Below are 25,494 nucleotides of genomic sequence, written 5' to 3'. Positions count from 1 at the left end.
CTGGAGAGCATAATACAAAGGAAATATATTTGAGTTATACAGAAATTCACAAGCATGGTATTACTCTTAAATAACTTAAGAAAATGTGTTCTCAAGAATGTGTGCAGGATTGTATTGATGCTGGGTGAATGCTGAAGGGGTCATGATCAGCAGTAAATGATTGTTTAAAAGATGAGGCCCTTGGTAAAAAAAAAAAAAAAAAAAATGATTAAGGCTCTTTAAAAACCAGTCACTGCATACTTTGTTAATCATCTTTTTTTCTTTTCTTTTTTTTAATCATTTTTGGATTACATTTTTGGAAAAAGAATACACTTTTAATTGTTTAAATTCCACCATGGTGAAGGTTATCTTTCTTTAACAACTTTAAAATGTGTACAGAACATTCCTGTGAATATTCTTCAGTCATTGTTGCATGAGTCACTTCTCTTCTCTAACCGCACAGTACCTGTGGCTCTCTTTCTCAGAGGAATTTAGAGAGCATTGATGGAAAGCCAGTCTTCTTATTTAACTTCAAATGAAATCTGATGGGCAGAAGGATTCTGATAAGGGAGGATCATCTCAACTCTTAACCTGAGATATGTTATCAGTGTGTACAGCTTATCTCTTTCTCCCTGTATTTTGTAATCTCACATAGTAATGACTTTAATTTTATACTTTTGTCCATCTCGTTTAATTTAAAGCAACAATATGTAGCTTTCCCACCTTAAAATAGTTGTTTTAAAGGTTGATTTAATAGAACAATAACTTTCATCAGGGAGAATGGCGTCACTTCCATGTCCAAATGCGGCCTGATTGCCTGTTTACCGCAGTATGTAACTTTGGCAGCGGGCCGCGACCATCTCGCAAGAACTGCTTAGGCTTTACGGCACTACTGTAGTTATTACAAGCAGACATTAGTTAGCCCCTCTTTGTACCGTTTGATACAATAACTGAGGCAAAGAGGAAGAAGACGGTGACGACTGAAGCTAAGAAGAGAAAAAGAGAGAGTGTCCAAGTAAGAAGCAGAGTCTACATTCCTGTAGAAATTATTCACAAGAGATTGCAACATAACGTTAGGCTATATTGTTATCAGTGTCATTGTTTTCTTGTGTTTATCAGCTTTACCAGGTGCAGAAAGTAATCTAACCCAAGTTATGTCTGGAGATGTTTATGTCTGGAGATGTTTATTAACTTGGGTGTATGTCAGTACACTGATTTCTTAAGATAACTTATCGTCTTGAATTAAAGCTGACCAATTGAGCTGGACTGCAGCCTCTGTACATTGGGCTCACACTAACCGCTGGGCTAAAGCAGCACTATAAATACTCTTAGGTTTCATTGAATAAACAACAGTTCTAGTTTGAGTCTGTGGATAAATTCCAGGAACAATTTCTTTGTATAGTTATGCATGTATCATAAAGTCCTTGGCTATGACTTTCGCAGATTTACCACAGCGATAAGTGATAAAGCACAAAGCTTTTACAACCAACCAGTGCCTTCAACTCCCGAGAAGTCTTAAACGATTCGGCTCGGGATCTTTGCTGATGCATCCCAAAAACATGACCTCCTGGAGGGGAACAGACGTATTCAATCTCACTTTGAAGAACAGAACAGAAAACAGGAGCAATCCTAGAGGAGACTGATACAACAACCAATACAGACAACAACAGACATAAAGACCAGTTGACCAGGAAGGGGTTAAAGGTTACAGTTATTGATATGGGTTTTGTCCCACCAGAACACCATTGATTAGTGTTTTTAAGTGCCATGAGTAAAAATCCTGTCTGTTTTTTTTAAATGATCAACTTTGGAAGCAACTCTTGGTGTACAGGTGAACTCTTTTCTGAATACAATCCATTATGAACACTGGTTTCCTATCAAATAGAAGAAAACATCAGAAACACAAACTTTATATTTCCGGTGAATAAAGGGAATTTACCCTTGACAAAACTTTCCCAAGGTTAATTAACACCAGTTATTTAGCACTAGAATAATGACCCCAGCAGAGGAACGCACAGTTTGACTTTTTTGCTCATCTGCTTGTGTCCGTCTGATCGACCATCACTTCAGCTCACTCTCTGCTACCCTAAAAGCTTCGCTTGCTCTAAACAACAATCAATACTTTTGAAAATGAGAACTGGAAAGAGCGGCACATTTGGTCACAGTTGTCTCTTTCTCTCCACTCTCTTCGTCTTTGTGTTTCCTCTTGTTGGGGTCTTTTTTTGTCATCAGCCAGAATTTGGTTAATGACTCAGTGATTGGCAGGGAGCCAGGCAGCTACCAGAAAATGGGCAGTGATTTCTGTAATGAGCATGGGATGAAAATTGATTGTGTTTCAAGTGAACCCCAAGAGTGATTAGCTGGATTCATACAGAACTCTAATGTGTACATAGATTTTAAATTAGAGTTTACATTTGAAGCAAGCTGTATGGAACATAGTAGTTACACTGAAAGGGTGAATGGGAATGCCTCCACACATAAGAAGCCATAAAGATCTAAAGCCGTTATTTCATTAATGGACAAGCTTTTGTACCACTAGTTACTGTTAACCTATACTATCCTTTAAAGGTCCCATATTATGCTTTTTCTGGTTTTATATGCCCTTTAGTGTGTTTTCCATGTGTCCTGTGCATGTTTAGGCACATCTATGTGCAAAAATTCAAAGTCCGCCGAAACGCGGCTTCTCCTACCTCCTCCTGTTAGCTGTAGCATTAGCCGCATGTAACGCTCAGTTCTAGCCCCCCCTCGAAAAAAATTTGTCAGTCCGACGTCATTGTCAGTGTGAGATCACTGATCTAAGTCCATTGGCTCGTTGTGGCAAGCCCTGCAGCTCATGTTGAAATTTCCGAGAAGCGTGCTGAGCAACTGACCAATAACGACAGAGCGGATCGGCAGACCAATCAGAGCAGACTTGGCCCACGTGGGGTCTAACAGTGTGGGCTCAACAGAGTGTAGCTGACGGACTCAGAGCGGAGAGGGAGCAAGGAGGAGCAGTACATGAAAACAGACACTTTTTTCTGACTTTAGTTATTGTGAACGTACAAAAGTAGGTACATAGATTAAATATAGGAACCCCCCCCAAAAAAAACTTTAATTAGGGATGCACCATTGTATCAGTAAGACATCGGTATCAGATGATTTGAGCTCTGTTGACAGACATCGGCCCATCTGAAAATAATGTGGCATGCACCGATGTCAGTAACAGATGTTGTCGTGTTTTAACAATGCTTGCAAGCTAGTATACCTAAGTGCTGATTCTGAGAATTGGGCAGATGAAGTCACCTGTTGGACAAACTGTGGTTTTCTTCAATGGTAAAACGTGAAATCAATTGTCAGCACTGTGGGAGTCGTGCACCGTCTCAGGGAAAGATAGTCCCCATGCAGTTTGTGAAACATGCTTTTAGTTACATTTCAAGAGGAGGAACTAGCAACAACATTTGAAATACATCCAATCACATGGCTTATTTGAAAAGAATTACAAAAAAGTAATGAAAAAACATTGGAAATAGAATCAGCAATCGGCTAAATTGTTGATTTAGATATTGGGATTGGCCCTGATTTTAACAATCATGCAATTGCAACAATGGTGAAAAACAATTACTGCTGTGTAAGTGCAACAAAAACTTCAGCGCTCATGAAAGTTTCAGTGTCTTTATTCTAACTGTATAATTGACTTACCTGCTGTTTGATCCGCACAGAGTGTAACTGAGTATTCAGAAAAGCGCAATATAAGTCCAATCTATTATTATTATTGTTATTATTTTTTAACTGAGGTGCCAATGTTTTGCTGTGAAACGCAAGCATATCCTAACTTATTACAAGATAATTATCTCGTTAATTCAAAAAATCAGAGCAGATTTTTCTTCATGTGAATTAAATACTCTTCTGTAGATCACAAACCATTTCATAAACATGTAAACCTTGGAGCATTGCTATTTAATTTTTTTATCACAGAGTCTTAAAGGCGTATTTCCTTGAATCTCTGCATTTGTGGCCGTGTATAATCGGCTCTTGCTTTACAATGTAAATGTTAAACCTACCATCACATCACACTCTGCAAAACTCAAAGCTGAACTGGATCCAGCCCCTCAGGGTCACTGGCTGCCCACACCCACTCTCTAAACTCCTGTCTCGTTAAACATTAATGGCCAATATGAAACTGGATTCCTCTCGGTCCGAACGGGAGATAACTGCATCTGCAGGGCAACATGATAGCATAATCAGAGGTAGACAGCTCGCGGGCTCTGACAGCTACAGCTAGCTTGCTACACCGCTGGAGCTGAGGAGACAAATGCCTGAAACCCAAAGATGACAGACGGGGGTGAGAGCGTGTTGGGGCTGGTGTGTGTATGTGTGTGATTGAGAGTGTGTGGCAGTGCTGGTGGGGTGGAGATAAGGCAATAGGGAGAAGGAGATGGAGCAAGATCTGGGATAAAGGGGGGGATGTCAGTTAGAAAGGAGAAAAAAACATGAGGAGAGGGAAGGTGAATATCAGAGTCAGGGAAGCTAAGACGGAATAACTTAGTTTAAAGAATGAGAGAGGAGAAGAAAACGATGGCAAGGAAGGAGTTCAGATATTTAAACACCTATTTTCAGCCTTTAAAAATAAGAAATGGAGAGCCACTGCACCCTAGAATACTGATTTAAATAGAAAACGGCAGATATTTCCTCCCCACGTTCGCCTGTCTCTAACTATTAAAGAAAACTCAAAATTGCTCCCTATACGGCTACGGTTCAATGGGCTGCATCACCTTATCTGATGTAATTTTTATGAGAGTCTGTCATGAATCCCCTCTTTGTAGGCTCACACTGTCTCTCCTACGAGGAAGTTAATGGGAAGTCGATGTGCTTGTTAGCAAATATAAACTGGCACTGGCAAGCTGTCAGTAGGAGCTGTTGTGATGTACCTCTGTTGTGTTGTCAAGCGACAAGAAACACCGGCTCTTGTTGAACGCATCCCTAATGCCTGGGAGTGTAGTGCAGAGCCCGTCAAGCATGTCTTTGTTTCCTCCTTCCCACTTTCTCCATACTTTCCTGTTCCTCTCACTACATGACCTGCTCTAAAACAGATGGTGGAAAGGAGTTTAGGGAGAAATAAGTTACAAGGACGTTGTTTGTGAATTTCAGGACTGAGGGAAAAAAAAATGCCATGGGGGACCTTACATCACTGGAGGAGTGGAGGGAGGAAAGTAAAAGGAGGGGGATGGATGTTTTCCCGCGGCACACAACATCTGTTAACTTCTTTGAGTATTGAGTCTCAGGTGCACCAACAAACAGAACGTATATTTTCCAACCAAAACAGGCCGATCGTTTATTTCATTTCGCAGTTTTGATATAACACAATGTTCATTTTATTCTTGTTGGATCTGACAGCCTGGTAAACGAGGCAGAAAGTTTTATTTTAATTGGGACATCAGAGCTTTAATACGCCACAATTGTGTGCGATTCATTTCATGTGGGATTGCATGGCACTAAAAAGGGTTTTCAGGTGTTATTTCGAAGTAATAATTGGAATTTAAAAACAGATAAACCCGCTCGGGTGACCAGGTGCGTACAAGCCAAATGTGGGACAAAGAGTATGTTTTTGTGAGACAATGTTACCGCAGTCACCAGAGGTGTATCAATATAATCTCCAAATAACCCTAAAAAAATAAACACTTCTATATTGACACTATTAGCTAATAAAAATCAACAAGGTTGATTTGGTTGCACACATTATGAAGGTTGTGCATATCTCAAAAGAGGCAGGGGCATCCACATCTGTAACTATGGTGGCTGCTTTTGTTCATACACAGGATTTTCTTTTTTTTTCAATTTCTAGGTCTAGGAAAAATGAGCGTGACCACTAGTTATTTTAACTGCTGTTACTTTATCTGTTGGCCGATCCTTTTTTGGTGTCATTTCTCTTCATGAGCAAGGCCTTTCTCGTGAGTTTCACCTGCAGTGTGTCGCTTAAAGGTCTCATATTATGCTTTTTCTGGTTTTATATGCTCTTTAGTGTGTTTTCCAGTGTCCTGTGCATGTTTAGGCACATCTATGTGCAAAAATTCAAAGTCCGCCGAAACGCGGCTTCTCCTACCTCCTCCTGTTAGCTGTAGCATTAGCCGCATGTAACGCTCAGTTCTAGCCCCCCTCGATAAAAATGTGTCAGTGCGACGTCATTGTCAGTGTGAGATTACTGATCTAAGTCCATTGGCTCGTTGTGGCAAGCCCTGCAGCTCATGTTGAAATTTCCGAGACGCGTGCTGAGCAACTGACCAATAACGACAGAGCGGATCAGCAGACCAATCAGAGCAGACTTGGCCCACGTGGGGTCTAACAGTGTGGGGACAGCAGAGTGTAGCTGACGGACTCAGAGCGTAGAGGGAGCAAGGAGGAGCAGTACATGAAAACAGACACTTTTTTCGGACTTTAGCTATTGTGGACGTACAAAAGTAGGGACATAGATTAAATATACAAACCCCAAAAAGGGCATAATATGGACTCTTTAAAGTCGCATCCTCTTCCAGTCGTGATTGGATTTTTGTGTTCTTTGTGTTGTGGCATTGTGACAAAATGTAGGCAACGAGGTTGGTGACTCATTGGCGAGCCCTTGACCCCACATGTGGGCTGATGGATTGACATCTGAAATAGCCCATGGTGAAAGCCTTTTCTTGCTTTCTACATAGCCATTGCATAAAAAACAGGTTTAAGAAAGGCAACTGTCTAGAGCCAATCAAAGGCGGGACTTGTGGGATTTGCGGGACACAGGGCAAGTTATGAAAATGCTTTGCAGTCCTGCACAAAGCTGGACACCGAGTCACCCTACAGTATAAACATAAAATCCAGAAAACATAAAAAAAATAGAGCAGAGAAAAAATATATTCCTAATCAACAGTGGCAAATCAGTGAATCGGTTCTGTGATGTACATTAGATTTGAATAGGCACTAAACCTGTTATCAGATCTTACTTGTACCATGAAGAAAAAAAAAATCATGAAAGAAGTGTGAAGGTACTTTTATCTATCCACCACAGCACAAGATATATTTTCCCTTCTTTATTCTGAACTCAAGGGGAGAAAAAAAAGGCTTAAATCAAAAGCTGTGTATGGTCTTTATGCTTACTTTTTCTGTAAATGTCAATAAACACAATCGGAACTCCTTCCTCTGAACTGTGACCCCTACAGTTCTCTTTCATCTGTTTTCAAGAATATTGTCCTCAAGCCCCAAACCTTTTCTGATCTCAATATCAGAGCCATCACTCAAATGGCAGCCAACATGACACAGACCAGCCCCCCACCAAATGTGACTTTATGTGGCCCAAGAACAAATTCAGATGGGGGAAGAAACACATTTTAGCTGAAGCTCTGCCACCATATTTCTTTTTTAAACTAATATTTTACTTCGTATACACTGCAGTAGTTGCAAAGAGGTGAATGTATGTAATAAATACCCCAATGTAAAAGCTTAAAATAAGAATAAAAGACATCAACAAAAGAACATTGAGGGACATTTTCTGTATAGGCTCCTTCAAAACAACCAAATGTTAGTAGTTAATTCTATTTCTTTTTCTGAGTGATTGTTGCTGAAGCATTGGCCGGAAGTTTTTGTTTTTTTTTCCATTCTGATCAACCAGTCAGCCAGATCCCTGACAAGACAGAGTGATTCCAAAGAAGTAACTAATTAAAGGAAAGCTGTCTGCCTTTATAGTGCTAACATCTTGAGGAAACATTGATAAAAACTACTTTCACAACTGCCACAGTATAAAATTACTTGGGTCATTTGTACAGTATGTTTCATTAAGATAGGGTGATTTGGACATAGCTTTTATTGATCCATTTGTTCCATTGTAGAGTAGATTCTGTTAAATTCTGTATAGCAGGTTGTAGCCACATCACTGCATTTATTTAATTGGTCCATGGTTCCACATCTTTCCCTGTATTCTCTGATGCACACACTTTGAGTCAGTAAGTTGTAATTTTGCTAGATGTTACTTTGCGTCAAACTCTAATTGCCATCTGAATGACATTAATCTAGCAAATTGAATTTACAATGTTCATCACATGTGTTTCATAATGCTACAGTTGCTTTCCACTGAGTGAAAATCCAATTTATTATGCATCAGAAGGCGCACATGAAAGATAAAGAATGAATATCTCATCCATCACACGCTGGAGGAAGTATCTTCATGGCTGATGGGAACGCATTACATAAGCTGGTAGAACACCAGGCAAGACTCTAAATGCATGTCAGAAAGCTTTCCTGTTGCTGAGTTCTAATTAGTGCAAATGCAGCCCAGTGATTCAGAGGGAAGATAGTGTTTCCTGTGCATGTTTCATGTTTTATTAATATTAAAATGCAAATACATCTCTGAAACTCGTCTTTACAGAAGTATGTTTCCAAAACGTATAATCATGAGCACTTCACTGTTCTTTGTGCTATTTAAGAGGATTTGTGTTTATGGATAATTATGTTCTGTTGGTAGAAAATACTGTAGGGAGGCAGACCAATTGGAAAATGCTATTTGTAAGGACCTTTTTAGCTCATTTCAGATTTTTCAAGGTCCTTTATCAGTGTTTGCATCCAAATCACCTCTCTGGCTTGCTAATGACACTAATAAACTTAATTTATATAGCACTTTTTAGAAATAAAAATACCAATAGGCTTTTACGAACCAAACAGAAAAGGGCATTTCAGAGCTCAGGAGCGTTAACAGCAAAGTCTCAAACCAGTCCTGCCCTGCCCCGTCTTGGAAGCTGGAGTGAGATGAAAGAAATGATAGTGGACTTCTGAAAATCAAAATCAAGGCCCACTGAACACAGATATATACATGGGGGGGAGGTGGGGAGCTTGGGGTTCCTCAGGGTGGTAAATCTCTGCTGGGCCTTCCCCACCTGGTAGGAGATGTTAATGGACCAGGTGAGAACTCCACATCCTCAGGAAGCTGAAGCAGGCTCATCTGCCACAACAGCTGCAGGTACATTTCTATCAGGCCAACAATGAAAGCCTCCTGGCTGCTGATCGGAACCACACCAGCACCTTTCAGTGACATAACTAACTAGCTCAGTGGGAAAGCCAACTGTATAACAAAAAAACCCACCCCTTGTTTACATTTACTTTATTGTAACGAAAACAGCTTTAGACTTCACCTGGTCACTTTTTACAGTGTTTTTTTTGACTACAGTGCCTTCTGCCTTCTTTTAAATGTTGTGCTAATGTTTCTGTTTTATATGTGCTGCCCTTGATAAAGAACTGCTAAACAGACTTGTTGTTTCCATAGCAACTACAATAAAGATATATTGTATTCAAAATAAATCTGCAAATCAAATCACTACAATGCTAAGCACCCAGATTTGAAGCCATGACGTGATATGATCTAGAGGCCAAAAGTCCCCATTTGTACGCTATGTGAATTACTGTCCCTATCTCTGACAGGATATCTGGTTTAGAAAGTCCTACAACAGGGGTAGCCATCTGGATTGTTTACAAAAAAATGGCATTACAGCCTCAACCTGACCCAGACTACATAAATGGTCATAAATAACCCGGCTAGGACGAGGTGCCCTGGATTTCTTCTGCAGATGGACCAGGCACAAATTCCACAGCTAATGAGACAAAGGCTTGGAGAGTGATCTGGTTTTATTCTACAAAGATAATTCAGGGCTGAAATGCGATTGGTCTAAAAGTTAAGCAGCCCTAAGTAGGAACCAAACCTTCAAATATTGCCCTGTGGCAGTGGCAACTAATGGTTTAGATAGCTACAACTTCATCCAAAATGAACTGACTCATAAAAACACAGCAAGTCAACCACATTACAAAAAACAGCCACATTTTCACAGACTTGAGTTTCAACTTTTCACCCACAAATCTGCACACCTTAGTCCTGTTGTGTGTGTGTGTGTGTGTGTGTGTGTGTGTGTGTGTGTGTGTGTGTGTGTGTGTGTGTGTGTCAGTTTGTGCAAGAGTGTGAACTCTGCCTTTCTGCTCACAGATGGATGGATGTGTCACTCTTTGCTTTTCAGCTCTTTTCCCTCATGGCAGCAGAGCGAGCGAGTGAGCTAGAGAGATAATGTCAAAGATGGAGATATAGTTAAAGAGTTTCTGTTCAATAGTGATCTTACCTGTCCAGGGGCCCCGTTTGTACCCTCACTGCTCTCTATTGTGACAAAGTTTTTAGAGCAACCACTTTTTTCAATATTTTACTTTTTGACAGTCGAAACTTCCATTCAGATTGAGACTTATCCTGTAGGAGGAATGAACTATGCTGGAACATCTCGACACATTGTGGCATACTGTCACGGAGGGACTCAAGTCGACTGATTGCCACTTCAGCGCACATGTCATGAATAACTGTGGCCCAGGTTAGTCGCAGGTAAATGTAAGTTTTGATGGTCACGATCTGCTTTCTGCAGTGAAACTCGCATCAAGTCCTCGTCTTAGGAGGAATGACAACCACCAGATAAACTCAACACGTTGAAGCATATGGTGAGGAGTGACTATGAATGGATTGATGGGTCCTTCCACTTACTCTCATGGATTTCTGTCCCACAGGTGTGCGGCACAACTGTTGTGAGTTATTATGGGCAACATACCAGCAGAGAAGGCGAAATCTACACTATTGTTGAAAGAACACCATGCTCTGTTCTTTTCAATTTTGATGCAATATGTAGCAAATTTGAAGCGGTCAAGCTTCATAAGCTATTAACTTTAATAAAGTTAGTAAAGTTAATGAAGTTGATCTTCATACTACGAGTGTTGCTGGAGTTTTTCATCAAGCCTTTCACTCTCCATGCACCTTTGTAGTTGGTTAAGTTGTTCCTGAAATACCGACTCTGCTTCATAATATAGAGCAAATTTAACAGCTGCAGCACCCCCTTAAACTTTACACACATTTAAAAAAAAATAGCAATAGAAACATTTAAACTTACTTTTATGCCCCTTTGGGTTATTTAGATGATATAAATTCATGATGTGTGCATCCTCTGTTTGTACATTTACTAATTCATTAAACATTTTAGGAAATGTGTTTGATCTGCTCTTGATTTTCAAATATAGTTGTTTTTGCAATTCAACAATGTGTGTCTGCATACTGGTTTACTAAACACTCATTTACCTGCTTGTCTATGATCAGTTGTCTTTATATTCACAGAAACACAGACACTTTTACCACCTGCACACACAGATTGTATAAATCTGAATGTCTGGAAGTAAATCCACTGACAACCCTTTAACAATCTTTACACATGCTAATAATGATTCCCTATCATGATGCAGTCCAAGTTCATCTTAACAAAACTTTAATATCAAAACTATTATGAGGCAATCTGGGTTGCTAGCGGTGACAGCTCAGCTGTACCCTTGTCCCATGAAGTAGCAGTCTATGATGGTGTAGCCTTTTCTTTGATTTAACCTTTAGATCTGAACCTTTTTAAAGAACCAGTTGCTGTCCTGTTTGATAAACTTACAACATTAACCTCAGCAGCAATAGGTTGAAACTTGCTGTCATTTCTTTTGTTTCAGACCCCCGACCCCTGCTGAGGACACCACATGCTCAAGGGACCTCGAGTTTTGTGACAAGAAGAAGTTCTTTCTCTGAGTTGATGGTATGACGCAACACTAAGAAAAACACGAAGCATTTATGTTCAAATGAATTGGTGTAGAAGGCAGAAAATGGAGCTCATCCAAGTGCACTCATTTCCAAGTACGCTGTTTTGTATAATGCAGACATGCAGCATGCCTTTCAATAAAATTTAAATTGTCTGATATGTTGGGGGGCATATAGTTTCTTTTTTTTTTGCATGGATCCTACATACTGATTTTTAAGGCCCCTGGACACTACAATCCCTTGATATCAAAACTTGACCTTTGGAGCGACCTTTAACTCAGCATTCATCAGCAGGAGCAGCTACTCATAGGTCCTGATGCACAGAGTTGGGTATTGATATTTTTATGCTTTCCCATCTTGAGAAACTTTTACAAAGTACAGCAAAAATCCCAGAAAGTGTTTCAGTCCTCATGGTCTACATCGCTATTCGCTATGTATTCCAACATGCTTTCTGCAGCAAAGCGGGCACTTGCATTAAATGTTCCATTACATCACATTGCATGCAGTGGGTGATGGTGGTTTCCGACATGATGGCACATGTCACAGGGGTATATGAGGCAGCCTAATTTTGTAGATTAAACATAAGGCCCTGTGTCCACCTTTTTTTCTGAGAGCCAGCGTCTTTTTTTCAATAGTTTTTAATTGGTAGAGAGCGCTTTCAGCAGCAGGCAGGTGCCTGGACAAATAGCGCTGCACAGAGCATCCTTTTTCCAAGCGCTCTGCCTTTTCTGTGTGGCCACTCAGAGCGCTTGAAAGAAGTTGAAAATCTTTCACTGATCCGGAAAGGCTTTACAAAATGTAAGATTTTCCATGTATTTTTGCCTTCTTCAGATCGTGTCTTGGACCAACATCCTCTTTGCTTGGTCTCTGAACGATCTCAAGTATAAATCATTCTGTAATATGCAACAGAGCAGTGTCAGTACAACGGCCTTTGTCAACAGAATGTGGTCATAGAGACAGGCGGGACTTGCGGTACTTTTATTCTCAGCACAGCCAGCGCTTTTCTGCCCGAAAAAAAAACATTAGGTGGACAGGTATTGAAAGTTGGCCTAATACGCCATATTGTTTGGTATCTTTTAACCTACACAGTTCCTTCTATCAAGGTAATTGTGCACTATATCTGCTTGCAGACTTGCAATGAAAACTGTGAAATTTTAGAATGATTACAGGATGCAATTCTAAAACACATGACCACACGTGCAAATAACATGCATGGCTTCAAAGGGATGTAATTGAATATTTCATTTTGAATATCCTGTGAAGCTCTTAGATGGTCACAAGCATCGTCTTTGACTGTCAGTCTGGTTACTGTCAGTTTTCAGCCATGTTGCATTCAGCTATGAAAAGGTGTGTAGAATTTCTGCGCAGCACAGTAAATTATACTACCACATTGTCCGTCATGATGCTAAAGACAACAATGAAGATGCTTTTGTGCATGGCTCTTTGTGATCATAATTTACCCTGTACAACGAGATAGAGTGGGAAACACAAGGATGAAATTATTTTGAAAATAGCTACAATTACAACATTGATTTGATAGTATGTGTGTTAAAGAGGAAGGAAGTGTGTCAAATGACAAATTTATTTTAGTGCCTGTGCCATCCATGTATCCAGCCATAATGTTTGCTTGTGTCAGTATTTTCACGTAAGCCCTATCATGTTCCCAGCTTAACACGGGTGCATTATTGATTAGGAGTGCCCTCACCTCCACCTCCAACAAACTGCTCTCAGCATGTGTGTGAGCAGCACTGAGGCAACCCACAGTGTAAGATCACCCTGACAACAACCTCCCATGTTATCCACTTTCTGATGTTCAGCAGAACTGTAGATGACCCCTGTTTCCTCCTCATGCCTCATGGCCATACAGCTGAAAAGAGGGTTGGATGAAGATAATATTGTAAGCCGAAACGTCTGCAGCGTGTTCAGTGACAGGACTCCTTTCATGGCTGGTTTGTGTCGATTATGATTTAGAGAGTTTTAGCTGTTTTTATGTTTCAGCCAGGGGTCAAGAATCGTTTGATCTAATGGCCAGGGACACCATATACAATGTACTATTTCTGACAGCGTTGTGCTGTAGTGAATTATTTAGAAACATGTTGCAGTAATAGGATGGAAAATCCAGTTTTTTATAGGTTAAGTTTTTTTTGGGCCTGTTTGCCTTTATTGATGGGACAGCTCAAGAGAGAAATGAAATATGGGAAGAAGAGAGAGGGGAAGATACAGAGGTACAAACCAATAGGCAAGGCAGACAACTGATTGGGGCCCCAGGTCATTAAAAGGCCCAGAGAGCCGACCAAACCACAGAAGTGGCTCCAAATTTGTTAAGGGGCCCTCATGTGATAGCACTCACTGTCTCTGTGCTGCTAAGGGTTGCACGCATTATTCGTCATTAGTTTGTCATTGAAAGTCACTGTGGTAGGTGGAGCAGATAATGATGATTATGATGATGTATCAATGACTGAATGCTGCTATTCTATAACAATGGACGAGAGAGACGTGGATAACTTATCTTTCCCTTTATGCTTCTGCTATGGGGTTTGTGTTTTGGTGTTTTGTTTCACATTTAGTTAACTTAATAACCGAGTTAAGTGTGCATCGCAGAGAGTCAGGGGCCCCTGAAAGTTTTTTGCCTAAGGCTCCAACAGACTCAAGAATGGCCACTGGGTAGATATGCATCACCGGGAGTCAAACCAAAGCCAATACAACAGAGACTGTAGCATCTGTTTACTCTGCTGCCTGAGTTAACCAAGCTCCTCAGAAAATGTACTTATCAATATTAAATAGATCTTGTACAGTTATAGACAATTATAGAAATTATGTATCACTTTTCTGATAATATTAATTTATTTCTGTTTAAAGAGCTTATGGACCATTTATGTTCACCTTTTCCCCTGCCAATCAGTTGCATCACTGTTCATATGTCCTTTGGTACATTGACTGATCACAGTCCAAGGTAACATCAGTACATAGATAAGTAAATGACGACGGTTCAAAAACACTGCAGCATGTTCTTCATTATGTGAACGTTATCGTGAAGCTGATTCTTCACTGATTCTTTCTGGCTGCAGTTCCGAAGTACGCTCAGTCTGTCGGATGAAAAAATACTAATATTGTTTTTCATTTTTGATTTAATTATTACTTTTCCGTACAGGTTATCCTGTACATTTCAGTGCATAATGGTTTTCTTAAAAGTAATTCAGTACATGGGCATCATTCAAGCCAAATGTCTGGGGTGGCTTACTTAGATTGGGGGGCAGGGTGTCCTTCTGGGGAAAGAATGGGAGGAACTATGCCATGTGCCGGCAAGGGAATACAGGGTTTCATTTTGCAATCAGTCTGAAAGTCTGAGAAGAACTTCAGTTAAATCACTTAACAGTGTCTTATCGTCCTAATTACTAAAAATGTTTGTGTAGCTCTCAATAATCTATTAATTACTACAGAAAGGCCAACTGACTGAGCCTAACATTTCTCTCAATACATTTTTCACTGATATTTGTATCATCATCAACAGGCTCTCATGTTTACATGCCTCCTACAGGTCAGCAACTTGCCTGATGAGCATCACCATCACATCCTCTGTCTGACTTGTCAAAAGTCACTTACAAGCAAATAAAGAGATCAGCATGAGCTGCAGAAAGCAACACATGAGGATATTCATGTTTAGCATGCTGTCTTGGTGTTTGCATTTGTTGTGAGTAGACAGCTCCAGACGAGTCTCTTCATAATGTCAAAAAGCAATGATCCGTTTAATCATTTAGGTTCAGTGCATTTAGTTATATAAACCCAAAGTCAAAACAAGTGATGGCACACAGTGAAAGTAGGACAGCATCCTGCTACAGCTGTAGCCAGTGTTATCAACCTGCCCTTAAGGCTTTCTCACACCACTCACACTCTACCAGCTATTATTTATATCTCCATAACATAACACATCTGTTTCTGGCTCCTGCCGTCTATTGTGAGTGGCTGATTGTCCCCATTGCCTGTATGACTGTAGGTGCTCATTTCCAGTTGAAGTCGATTCGTATAGCATGACACATAATCCATTCAATGCAGCATAATACTGTTTCTTTCCCCATACATATGTATAATTTTCATATCTGAGCTGCTATCTTACCCATGGGGTAGATTTTGTACACAGTGGTATACAATACATGAGCAATTGTTCCCCTTAATGCTGCAAAACTGAAAAAAAAAATGCAGGAAAAGTGCCCTCTTGGATGCACCAGTGGTAAATAAAACATAATAAAGTGCACTATACTGTAGGCCAGTATAAAAGAAAATATGTTAAAGTCCCCTCTAGGGTGCCCTTCTATTGGAGATAGTGTGATGCATTAAATGTAATGCTATATGATTCAAAAAGGGTTTGGACCTGTTTCATCATGAATGGATCTCAACTGTTTGGCTCGACCACTTTCCTTGTCACTCAGCCAGCCTGTTACATGACAACATGTTATTTGGAGTGGCTGTGGATCAGTGGCTGTGCCAGTCGTCTCTCAGGGGTCAGGGGTTCGATCCCCAGCTCCTGAAACTACATGTCCAATTTGTCCTTGGGCAAGACACTCAATCCCAAGTTGTCTCCGACTGCTTCAGCTGCGGCGTATGAATGTGGATAAATGGGATAAGTTAACACTTGTGGACTCGTTATGGACACATAGCAGCATCTGCCATCAGTGTGTGAATGGGTAGGTGTGAAAGCGCGAGAAAAGTGCTACACAAGCTCAAGTCCATTTACCATTTATATTACTTCCATGAAATAGGAAATTACTTCCATCTACACCTAGTCTTCTCTAAAATGGTGTCTGTATCACCAATTTGGCTCCAACAGACAGAACAGTAACTCTCATATAGGGTTGTAACAATATCAGGATTTTAAACTTTGCTATGATAAAAGTAAAAGTCAAACAATATAGATACCTGTTTCTATACAACAGACAAGTACAAGTCCTAGGCTCTCCAAATGAAGACATTTATTTTCTTTAATCAAAAAACATAGCAAACAAAATCCTGCTCAATGTCTAAACTGTACAAATAAATCAGCGCCGCTTTATCACAAAAAAGCTGCCAAATTACAGTATATGTGCTGTTTAGGCAGTGTAAACTCATCTCCTGTGTGATTGTCGGCGTCATTAACACAACTTTTGCATCTTTATGAGACGGCAAAAGGACTTGAGAAACTGCAGTTTATTTTGACCTGTAAATGTGAATGGACAACTCTCTCTCTCTCTCTCTCTCTCTCTCTCTCTCTCTCTCTCTTTCTCTCTCTCTCTCTCTCTCTCGCTCATTAACGATAGATGTTGGTTAAAAATATGACTAAAGGCTTGGTCCTTTTTGGATACTAGTTGTCATTTAAATAATGGAGAAAAACAGGTATTGAAAAAAGTATTGGAAAAAAGGTGACAACCCCTTCTCTTATTGCAATCACATTTTTGGATTGACTTTACATGTCCGCACATTTTATCTGCTCATATTTTAATACCAACCTAAGAATCTTTCCATGCTTAATCGAAAAGATCGAAGACGTGATACAAAAATCCTTTTTGCAGTGACTTGCTTATTAAAGGGATAGTTCAGTATTTTTTGAAAGGGGGTTGTATGAGGAACATGCCATTAGTAAGTATATTAGCCTGCTGAGATTTTGGTCAGCTCAGCCCCTCTATAACTAGAACTAGACCGGCAGGAGTGCAGGCACTGGAGCTAGAGTATGCTATACATTATAGCTTGTTCTGTTGCTGTTGTCTGACCTCGGCTGAATGAATTCTAAGGTAATCCACAGTCTGTTTCACGATTTCATCATATTTACATCTATATTTACAGTAGAAACACCCCCACATAACAGTAGGTGTTCTAATTTCTTCTCTCTGGTAAGGCAACAATCCCTTTGAATAAATTGGAAAGTAGAAATGTATTATATTAGGATAAGCCCCTTGAGGTGTATCATCTTTTAAGGGGGTCTCAAACATATATTTACAAAGATACAGGTACAACACAGCAATACAAAACCAAAACATAACACACTACAGACGATACAAACAAAGTAATACATACAACAAAAACCAAACAAAACACACAAAAAACAAAACAAGGGACAAAACAATTGAAAAGTAAATTGTAAAGTGAAAACGCAAGTATAAATAAGAGAGGTTAGACAGGGTTGAAGTGGTTGAGTAGGTCTTCAAGTAGTTAAAGCTTGCTTCAGAGGAAGCATTTTGGATCAAAAAAGTATTTTAAGTCAACACGTCTTGATAATAAATTGGATTCTTTTGACATGACTTCCCTTCAACAACATGTCCAACAAAGTAAATATAATCCAGATGTGTCAGGGGTCAAGGCAAAAATCAGGCGCAACAATAAACCTGCACATTCTTTGACAACACTTTAATAGCTTTGACTTCAGCCAGAGTCTGAATAACTCTGAATTTCCACAAACAGTCAGCCACAGTCCTGACCTGCAGTTTGCAGCTCCAAATCCCAGAGCAGAAATAAAGGTAGATGAGAAGCACCCTGAGTGCACCCCTTACTGTGGGAAAGGTTGTTTACTCGTAAATATGCAGCAGTTTGCTCAAACTGTCCTTTATTCATCTCTAGAATTTGGCAGAATTATACTACAGCTGCAGAAAGTCTGCATTCATAAAACTCAAAATAACAAAGAATATAAAAGGTTTACATTATAACTGTGAGAAACCGCAGAATTGTGTGCATGAAGCAAATGCAAAGCAGATGTGCATTTACAGTAGTTACTCTGTGCGTCCTGTTCACATCACCAGTGTTCCCCTGTGACCGCTGCCAGAATGAGTCCATGATGGGGAGAATTTATAGCTCTGCTGACAAAAGGGGAATCAATAAGCGATTATGTGGATACGGCACAGCATGATGTTATCACCCCTAGGGCAAAACACAGTATGCATTCAAAAACACAATCAGCTTTCACAATGAACATTCAGTAACTTTTTTTAACTTCACAACATGTGCTGAAGAACCAGGGTGAGTCAAAGAAGTGCTGCAGTGTTGTCTCAAAAAGCACAATAAATATAAAGTTTATGTGGTGCAGCAATCAATGCAAGGTGATGGATCCCACTGTGGTTTGTCAGGGAAACTACCTTGAATCCCCAGGACCACTGAAACCCCCACAGGGCCAGCCCGAGGTCTTTGCAGGGTTTCCTTTTTTAAATCCTTGCTTCCCATTGAACCCCACCCTCCAAATCAAAACAAAAAAAACACCCAACAATGGCATACCTCTTCCTTTCCCCTCCTGGATACTGATTTTCCATCACGTCCATTATGCATGACTGTCAATGGATGCTGTGAATCAATGCAAAACAGAATAATAAATCATGTATTCACGGGTTCTTCCTGCCTTAAGCAATGCAGGAGAGAGAATTGAATGCTACAGCCTGCTTGGCAAAACAAGTTATTTTAGCAGGAAGTTGGGCCTCATAGCTTGTGTGAACAAAATACGGATGCTCCCACTTCAGATGGTCTGCAGCCTCAGTTCAAACACTGATGGTTCTGTAGAACATCAGCTGCTGTGTTAATTTAGCCCCAGACCATAAAGCACTGGGCTATAAACAGTCTTGGCGATGGGTGGTTGGCAAACAAGCGATAACACATGAATGTACGCGTGCCTCATTGTCTCAGCAGCCTCGCTGCATTTGGATATCTTCAATAACTTGAAATGATGAGGGCGTCGGTGCCTGTCGAGTTCTGAGCACACATCTGTCTTACTGACAGGCAGAAAAACAGAGAAGAAAGGGAGATAGGGAGGGAGTGGGTGGAGGAGGAGATGAAGGAGGAGGGGGGTGCAGCAGAAGAGATACCCAGCGGCTGAATGCGAGTATCATGAGAGTTCAACAAAGTGCACCATGGCCCTGCAGCTGGCGTTGTGAGAGAAGTGTCTGCATCTATCTTTGTGTTTGTGTGCAGGCAAGTTGGTGTCTTTATGAAGATTTGTCTTTGAGTGAGCGTGAGTAATTGTCTGATGTGTGTATGTGTGTGCCAGCTGTGCAAGTGGGTGTGGACAGTAAGGCTGTATATAAAAGAGAGAGAGAGAGAGAGATCATGGCAGGTGCGAGCTGTGGACCACAAATGAGGCTACTGACTGACAGATCGTCTTTGTACCCAAGTTTGCCCCAATTTATCCTCTCTCCCTCTCCTGAACTTCAAGCCCCTTTTCACATTGACCGTCAATATGTCCTACTTCCCGCAAAACTCTGCAATATAATTGAATGTCAAATAACTCTTACCCATCACTTTGACCATAAAAGTTACCACTCGTGGCAAAAAGAGCCCTTATTTAAGAGAGTAGTGCGCCTTATTTGACGTGTATTACGGACATACAGATTGCTTCAAACCTTTCTTGCAAAGTTTCTATCCAAATTCCCCATCAAAGCTTAAACTTTGGTTGCTAAAAGGGGTTGTCAAGCCTCTCTCTTTAGTTTCAGAGTTTTACATCTAAAGTTACATGGTCTGCATCGCCATGTCACATCAAGAGAAACATTTTTAAAAGTTGAGAATAATCCAAAAAATGCGTATGACCACAAAGAAACCGACATGGATGACAAAGGAAGAATGAAAAATAAGTCTAAGTACGATGCGAGCTTGCTTGGGATTTAACAGGGTGGTTGTCATATGGGCGTCCTCTTGTCTGTGTTTCACTGCAGGCCCAACACATCGATGATGAGATTATGGGCATTCATGGCCCACCACCTGCCAATTGCTTAGTCCCCCAAAGGTGGGGACTAGTTTGGTCTCCAGCTTGACTTGCACACGTGTACCCCTTTGTAAGCCTGGAGAAAGATAGCTCCCCTGTGGTGCAATCTTACACCAATGATGACAAGACAAAGCCAGTTCTTAGTCTGCAAGTAAAACTCCCACCAACCACCTTTGAGACGGGAGCTTTATGTAGGGTTAGTTCCTCTTCAAGCTCTGCCTGTGGGGGTTTGTGTGGGGGGGGGGCATGGCCCTGTCCGTTTCCACCAAGGCCACTCATGGAATCCTTCCTGAATTAGTCTACTTTATCTAAGACCTAGAATGTCTTTGTGAGGTACGCAAGGTCAACAGTAGCCTGTATGAAACATGGGCGAGGTCTCAGTTACGTCACCCATTGGTTTCTGAGGCTGAGTTTTGAAGCCCATCAATGGCAGATGCCATATTTGAAATGTAGTCTCAAGGTAACTTTGGCCAACCTAGCAATAGTTAAAGAGTTGAGGTGGGCTTTAAGCCTCCTGTCAAACAGCTACAATGCACCCACCTGTCAGTCAGATCAGCCTTAGCCTTAATACACAAAATAGATGAGTTTAAAAATAAATCTACACCTGTACACTGTCTAACAATAAAACAAATAGTTTATTCAGACCAAAGCTGTGAACCAGGCTATATACATGTTTATACTTATACATGTGTTTTTGGAGTACAATCTTGTTTTAAGCATTACTTCTTCCTCTTGTCATGCAATAAATGTATCATCCTCTTTTCTTGTTGTGAGAAAATTCAGCCATCCCAAAAAAGCTTAACTTTATCTAACTTTCAAGATATTGCTCTGCTGTGGAGATTTCTTCATTTTCACACCATGAACCAGCATACAGAAGACAGTTTCTTTGCTGAAGAGAGTGTAATAGTCTTTCTATGTGCAATGATGCAACAATATAGAAATGGCACATTACTAATTTGAGACTTTATACAAGTGGGTTTAAGAAAGGCAAAATCCAAAGGAACTTTTCAGACTGTTTCCATAGTCAATATATTGTTTTAATGTCTTATCTTCATCTTCATCTCGCCATGGGGCAACAGATGCTGGTTAACATACTGGCTAATATTAGCACATATATACTGATAATATTATAATTATTTTAATACTGATAAAGACCAATGTCCCTAAAAAATAAGGTGAATACAAGCCTAAACAGCAAGGCAAGAACATCCATAAGAGCTATACTGAAATGTACTTGCAGGCATAGGACAATGGTCACAGTAAACACGCATTCAGCTCTGTTATAGTCACAGGAACCTAAACACATTTTCACACAGCAAACCATCAACACACACACTTAAGCTCAATCAAGTGAAAAAGAAATGCCATGCGTTCCGTGCCTAATTGAAACTAAGCAGATGGTCCCCGGTTTTCATGGAGGGAACTCAACATCAGGTGCTGAGAGGTTTTGAAGAAAATCCCGTCGGGCGCGAGGAGGAATGTGAACAAATCTCAGTTCCGTTAGATCAGACACAGGCAGGCCCACACCCTGGAGAGAACCTTAATCGATACTAAAACAGTGAGAACAAGTCCAGGTCAAGACACAGGAGAGCAATAATGAGAGAGAGCAGCAGGAGGAAGGGAGAGAGAGAGAGTGAGGATGGGGGGGAGGCAAAGAAAAAGAGATTGGAGATTGGAGGGTTGGTGAGACAGAAAGAAGAATGAAAGTGAAGCATTTGGCAGGGATTCTGCCTCTGAGCAGCATGACTGAAGATTTCAGTATCCCACATTTTAATTGTTTAACAAGAGTTCTTTTTCTTGGAGATGTGTGACATGACCAGAACTGCTGCCCAGTGTGAAAAACTGCAGTGAGTGGACCAATCTACAGGCAGGGGGCTGTGACAATGTGTGTGGCAAGTAATAGCCTTGTAAACATGTTCATGTTGTGTTTTTTAACAGCCAAGAGACATGTCAGAAGCCAAACAAGTAGCCATCAACAGCCATGCTTTTGGGCTTTTGGGTGTAATAGAAGCTCTCAAAAGAGAATCTTAGTGATGTTATTATGTCAGTTATGTTTCAAATAGATCTTCTTAGAACAGGTCACGAGAGCCAAGGTTTATGTAACATAAGCTTCATATTAGCTGTTTGATAAATAAACCACACTGAAGACTCAGGTTATCTATTTGTGTTGCATTTTTAAAAGTGCAGTGAGCAATCAATGAAAACATCACAGAGCCTATCTTACTCCTGGTGCAAAGCTGTGAAGTTTTCTGTCAATGCCTGGTGCACACGTTGTGTAAGCAGCAAATGTAGTTGTAGCCGCCTATCTGTGCCCCCTCTGGGTGTTTTGGTCGTAAAGTGAGGAGCGGTCACGTGCATTGTAGGCACAGGTCTTCAGGCAGCAAAAAGCAATTACTCTTTGGACAAACAAAAACGCGACAAAAGTCAATGGCCCAGTATTTTCCTGCTTTGTAAAGAGTGCTGACATTTATACAGATAAGATGGGTATAAACACAACTGTCAGGGCCATCAAACTTTACACACACACACATACAGAAAGTGATGGCATTTTAAAAACTTCATTCTATAATGTTCACACAAATGCAGGTGTTGCCAAATGCCCAGAAAGTACACATTTCAGATCAAGTATGCAACGCAGTGTTTCACCGACATCTTTGAAATTTGGTAGGCCTATGTGTCACGTTTAGAGCTACAAAAAAGTCTCTGGCGTCCAAACTCTAAATTCAACAGGAAGTCCTGTATTTTAATTAGAGTAAATTAGAATTTGAGTGTTAAGTGTAAGTTCAGAATGTCATCATTTCCACAACTCTAAATACAGACTTGGTAGGTGTCATCTTTGCAGCCAGAAAACAATTAGTAAATACTGATTTACTGCCTACTTTTTTAATTGCCGTAGGCACACACAACATTGAGATTCTGATCAATCCTGTCAGCATGTCTGGACATTTTAATATACACACAGTTACGCTGTTGGTCCTCTAGTGTAAATGCACGCAACATCTCTATTAATGCAGAGATGTGATTAACATTTCTGCTGCACTTCTTTTCATAAAACTTCAGTCCTTGCATCACAGTTCTTCATACAGTGGCAAGAGCGTGTCACCTGCGTACATATGGGCATTCTGGAAAGGAGAGGAATCCAAGCCTGGAAAAGCTTATTTTTTGCATTTTCTTTTGTAAAGGCTTAAATCTACTTCATGTTTATAGCTGTGTGCTTGTTGCAGGTGTACTGGCTTTTAAAATGAATAGGAAAGGACACAAAAACACAAAATAAAGAAGAGGCTTATTAAAACTCTCCACAACCTCTACGCCCAGATTATACTCAGTTCAATGCACTTTCGGCCGCAGGCTATAGAATGTTTCGTTAGGGTTGAGACACATGGACTATTGGCATATTCATCATGAAGGGACAGGAGCAGAGTAACTTCCAAACTATTTCAAGGTAAGAGTGGAGCATTTTGGGGGAAATTAAGATCATTATTTGATAAAAGTTTCAGGGATTTAATCAACGCCAGGACAGGCACTTAAGAGCCTTAAATCCTGATAAGTATAAGTTTTATTCAGTCCCTTACTGATTAAATGCACATGCAAAGAGCTATGATGGTGAAACCTTGTGTCACAAGTTAGACTCAAGTACAGTCTCCTCACTTTCCCATGGAAGCTTTAACAAGTTTGGCCTTTGATCATAATTTGGTCTTATTTAAACCTAATGTAAAGTTGCTGTTGTGGCTTGGTAGTTCTTGGAGCAGAGCACAGCTGAACACATTTTGCAGGGGAGGAAGCGCTCTACTCATTCCCAAAAACAAGGAATAAATCGTCTAGCAGGAGAAGCTGAATTGCCCCTCAGTTGTTGTGGTAACAAAAATGGGAGTACACTGTGCAGCTGGCACAATACACACAATATCACGATTGATAGGCCCTCCCCGAATGGAAAACTAATGTAGCGTCCTATCTACATTTGATCCAAATTGCTTCATGTTCTTTTAATGAGGCTGCAATTTAGCTCTAGGGTGTGATTCCAAGATTGTCAAAATGAGATCGTAAAAATAGAAACATGTACTTTAGATTATTTCTGTCTGTTTGGCACACAATATTACTATCAAATGTGCATGTTGACTTTCTTTTTTTCTTTAATATGAACAAGCCTCTTCGCAGAAGTGTTTTCAACCAATAACCTGTCACTGCGTCTCACTAAAACCCATTAGAGACATTCAAGTTCACGGATCAATAATTCCATCTTAAGTCTGTCCTGCACTTTTTGGCACCTTTATGGACAAAATGATCAGCTTATTGTACATTAAATAGTGAATAGAGTCAAATATCCTTCCCAGACACATAGTTTATTCACTCCCACTAACTCTATCAACTAGCCTCATTTACCCCCATTAGGGAGACACATGGTTGGACCGTCGCACCATGCTAACAGTGGGCCATTCATTCTTCCAGAAGATTTATGCCTGAAGCATTTTGGCAGCACTTTGGATCAGAGATAAAGAATTGGCTGAGATGAGTAAACACAAAAAAACTGAGCAAATAGATTTGGGATTCAGCGTGTATCGCCACATTCTAAATACACCCCCGTGTTGGTGTTCAAGCTCAACTTCAAAAGGTCCACGTAGATGTGAATTTGCGCGAATGGCACATTTGCATGTACGCGAGTGCATGCCTGAGGGAGTGCAGGCCTAAATCTAAGCCATATGCTTGTACATATTTATTTGTGTACTAAAAATATGTTGGAACATTATCATTCTGCAGCACCTTTTCATCCCAGTTGACAGAGCTAAAGCTGTAAGATGCTGGCCCCGGAGCACAAACTGCATAAGAAGCTGATGATGAGTTAGCTATAAATAACTTTTGGTCAATATACTTGACGTCACACAGCTGTTCTTAAGGCATTCCCTTCTAAATAATCATGTTTAATGGCAGTCAAGTGAGATAAATAACAAGTCTGATCATATTATGCTACCTGAAGCCACCCACTCGCTTGCATTTGCTCATCAGGTGCTGTGGTGCTAAGCCATACCTGCCAAATGCTGCTTTCTATAAAATAAGGACGCCCCTGTACAGGTAGAACACACACAAACACAAATCTACCACTTTCTTACTTTCTTTGCAAAGTCCCTCACAGTCTTGGCTAAATATAATGGTCCCCATTTCAGGAGAAACTTCCTCCAACACAGCAGATGGCAGTGATTTACATCTAAAACAGCAGCCTTATCTGCTG

The 25,494-nt window shown here is 40.4% G+C and overlaps 1 long non-coding RNA gene across 1 annotated transcript in view; it reads left to right on the top strand.

The window, feature by feature from the left end:
* LOC136181247 (uncharacterized) overlaps positions 1-12,019 on the top strand; it is a 75,318-nt gene extending 63,299 nt beyond the window's left edge. The window contains exon 3 of the long non-coding RNA XR_010667605.1: positions 11,479-12,019. This is a non-coding gene — a long non-coding RNA (uncharacterized lncRNA). The remainder of the gene's footprint in view (positions 1-11,478) is intronic.
* The last annotated feature ends 13,475 nt before the right edge of the window (positions 12,020-25,494 follow it).

This window comes from Labrus bergylta, chromosome 13 (assembly GCF_963930695.1).
Source record: "Labrus bergylta chromosome 13, fLabBer1.1, whole genome shotgun sequence".
NCBI lineage: Eukaryota > Metazoa > Chordata > Actinopteri > Labriformes > Labridae > Labrus > Labrus bergylta.
Note: the sequence above shows the minus strand (reverse complement) of the source record. Positions and strands in the feature narration are given on the sequence as shown.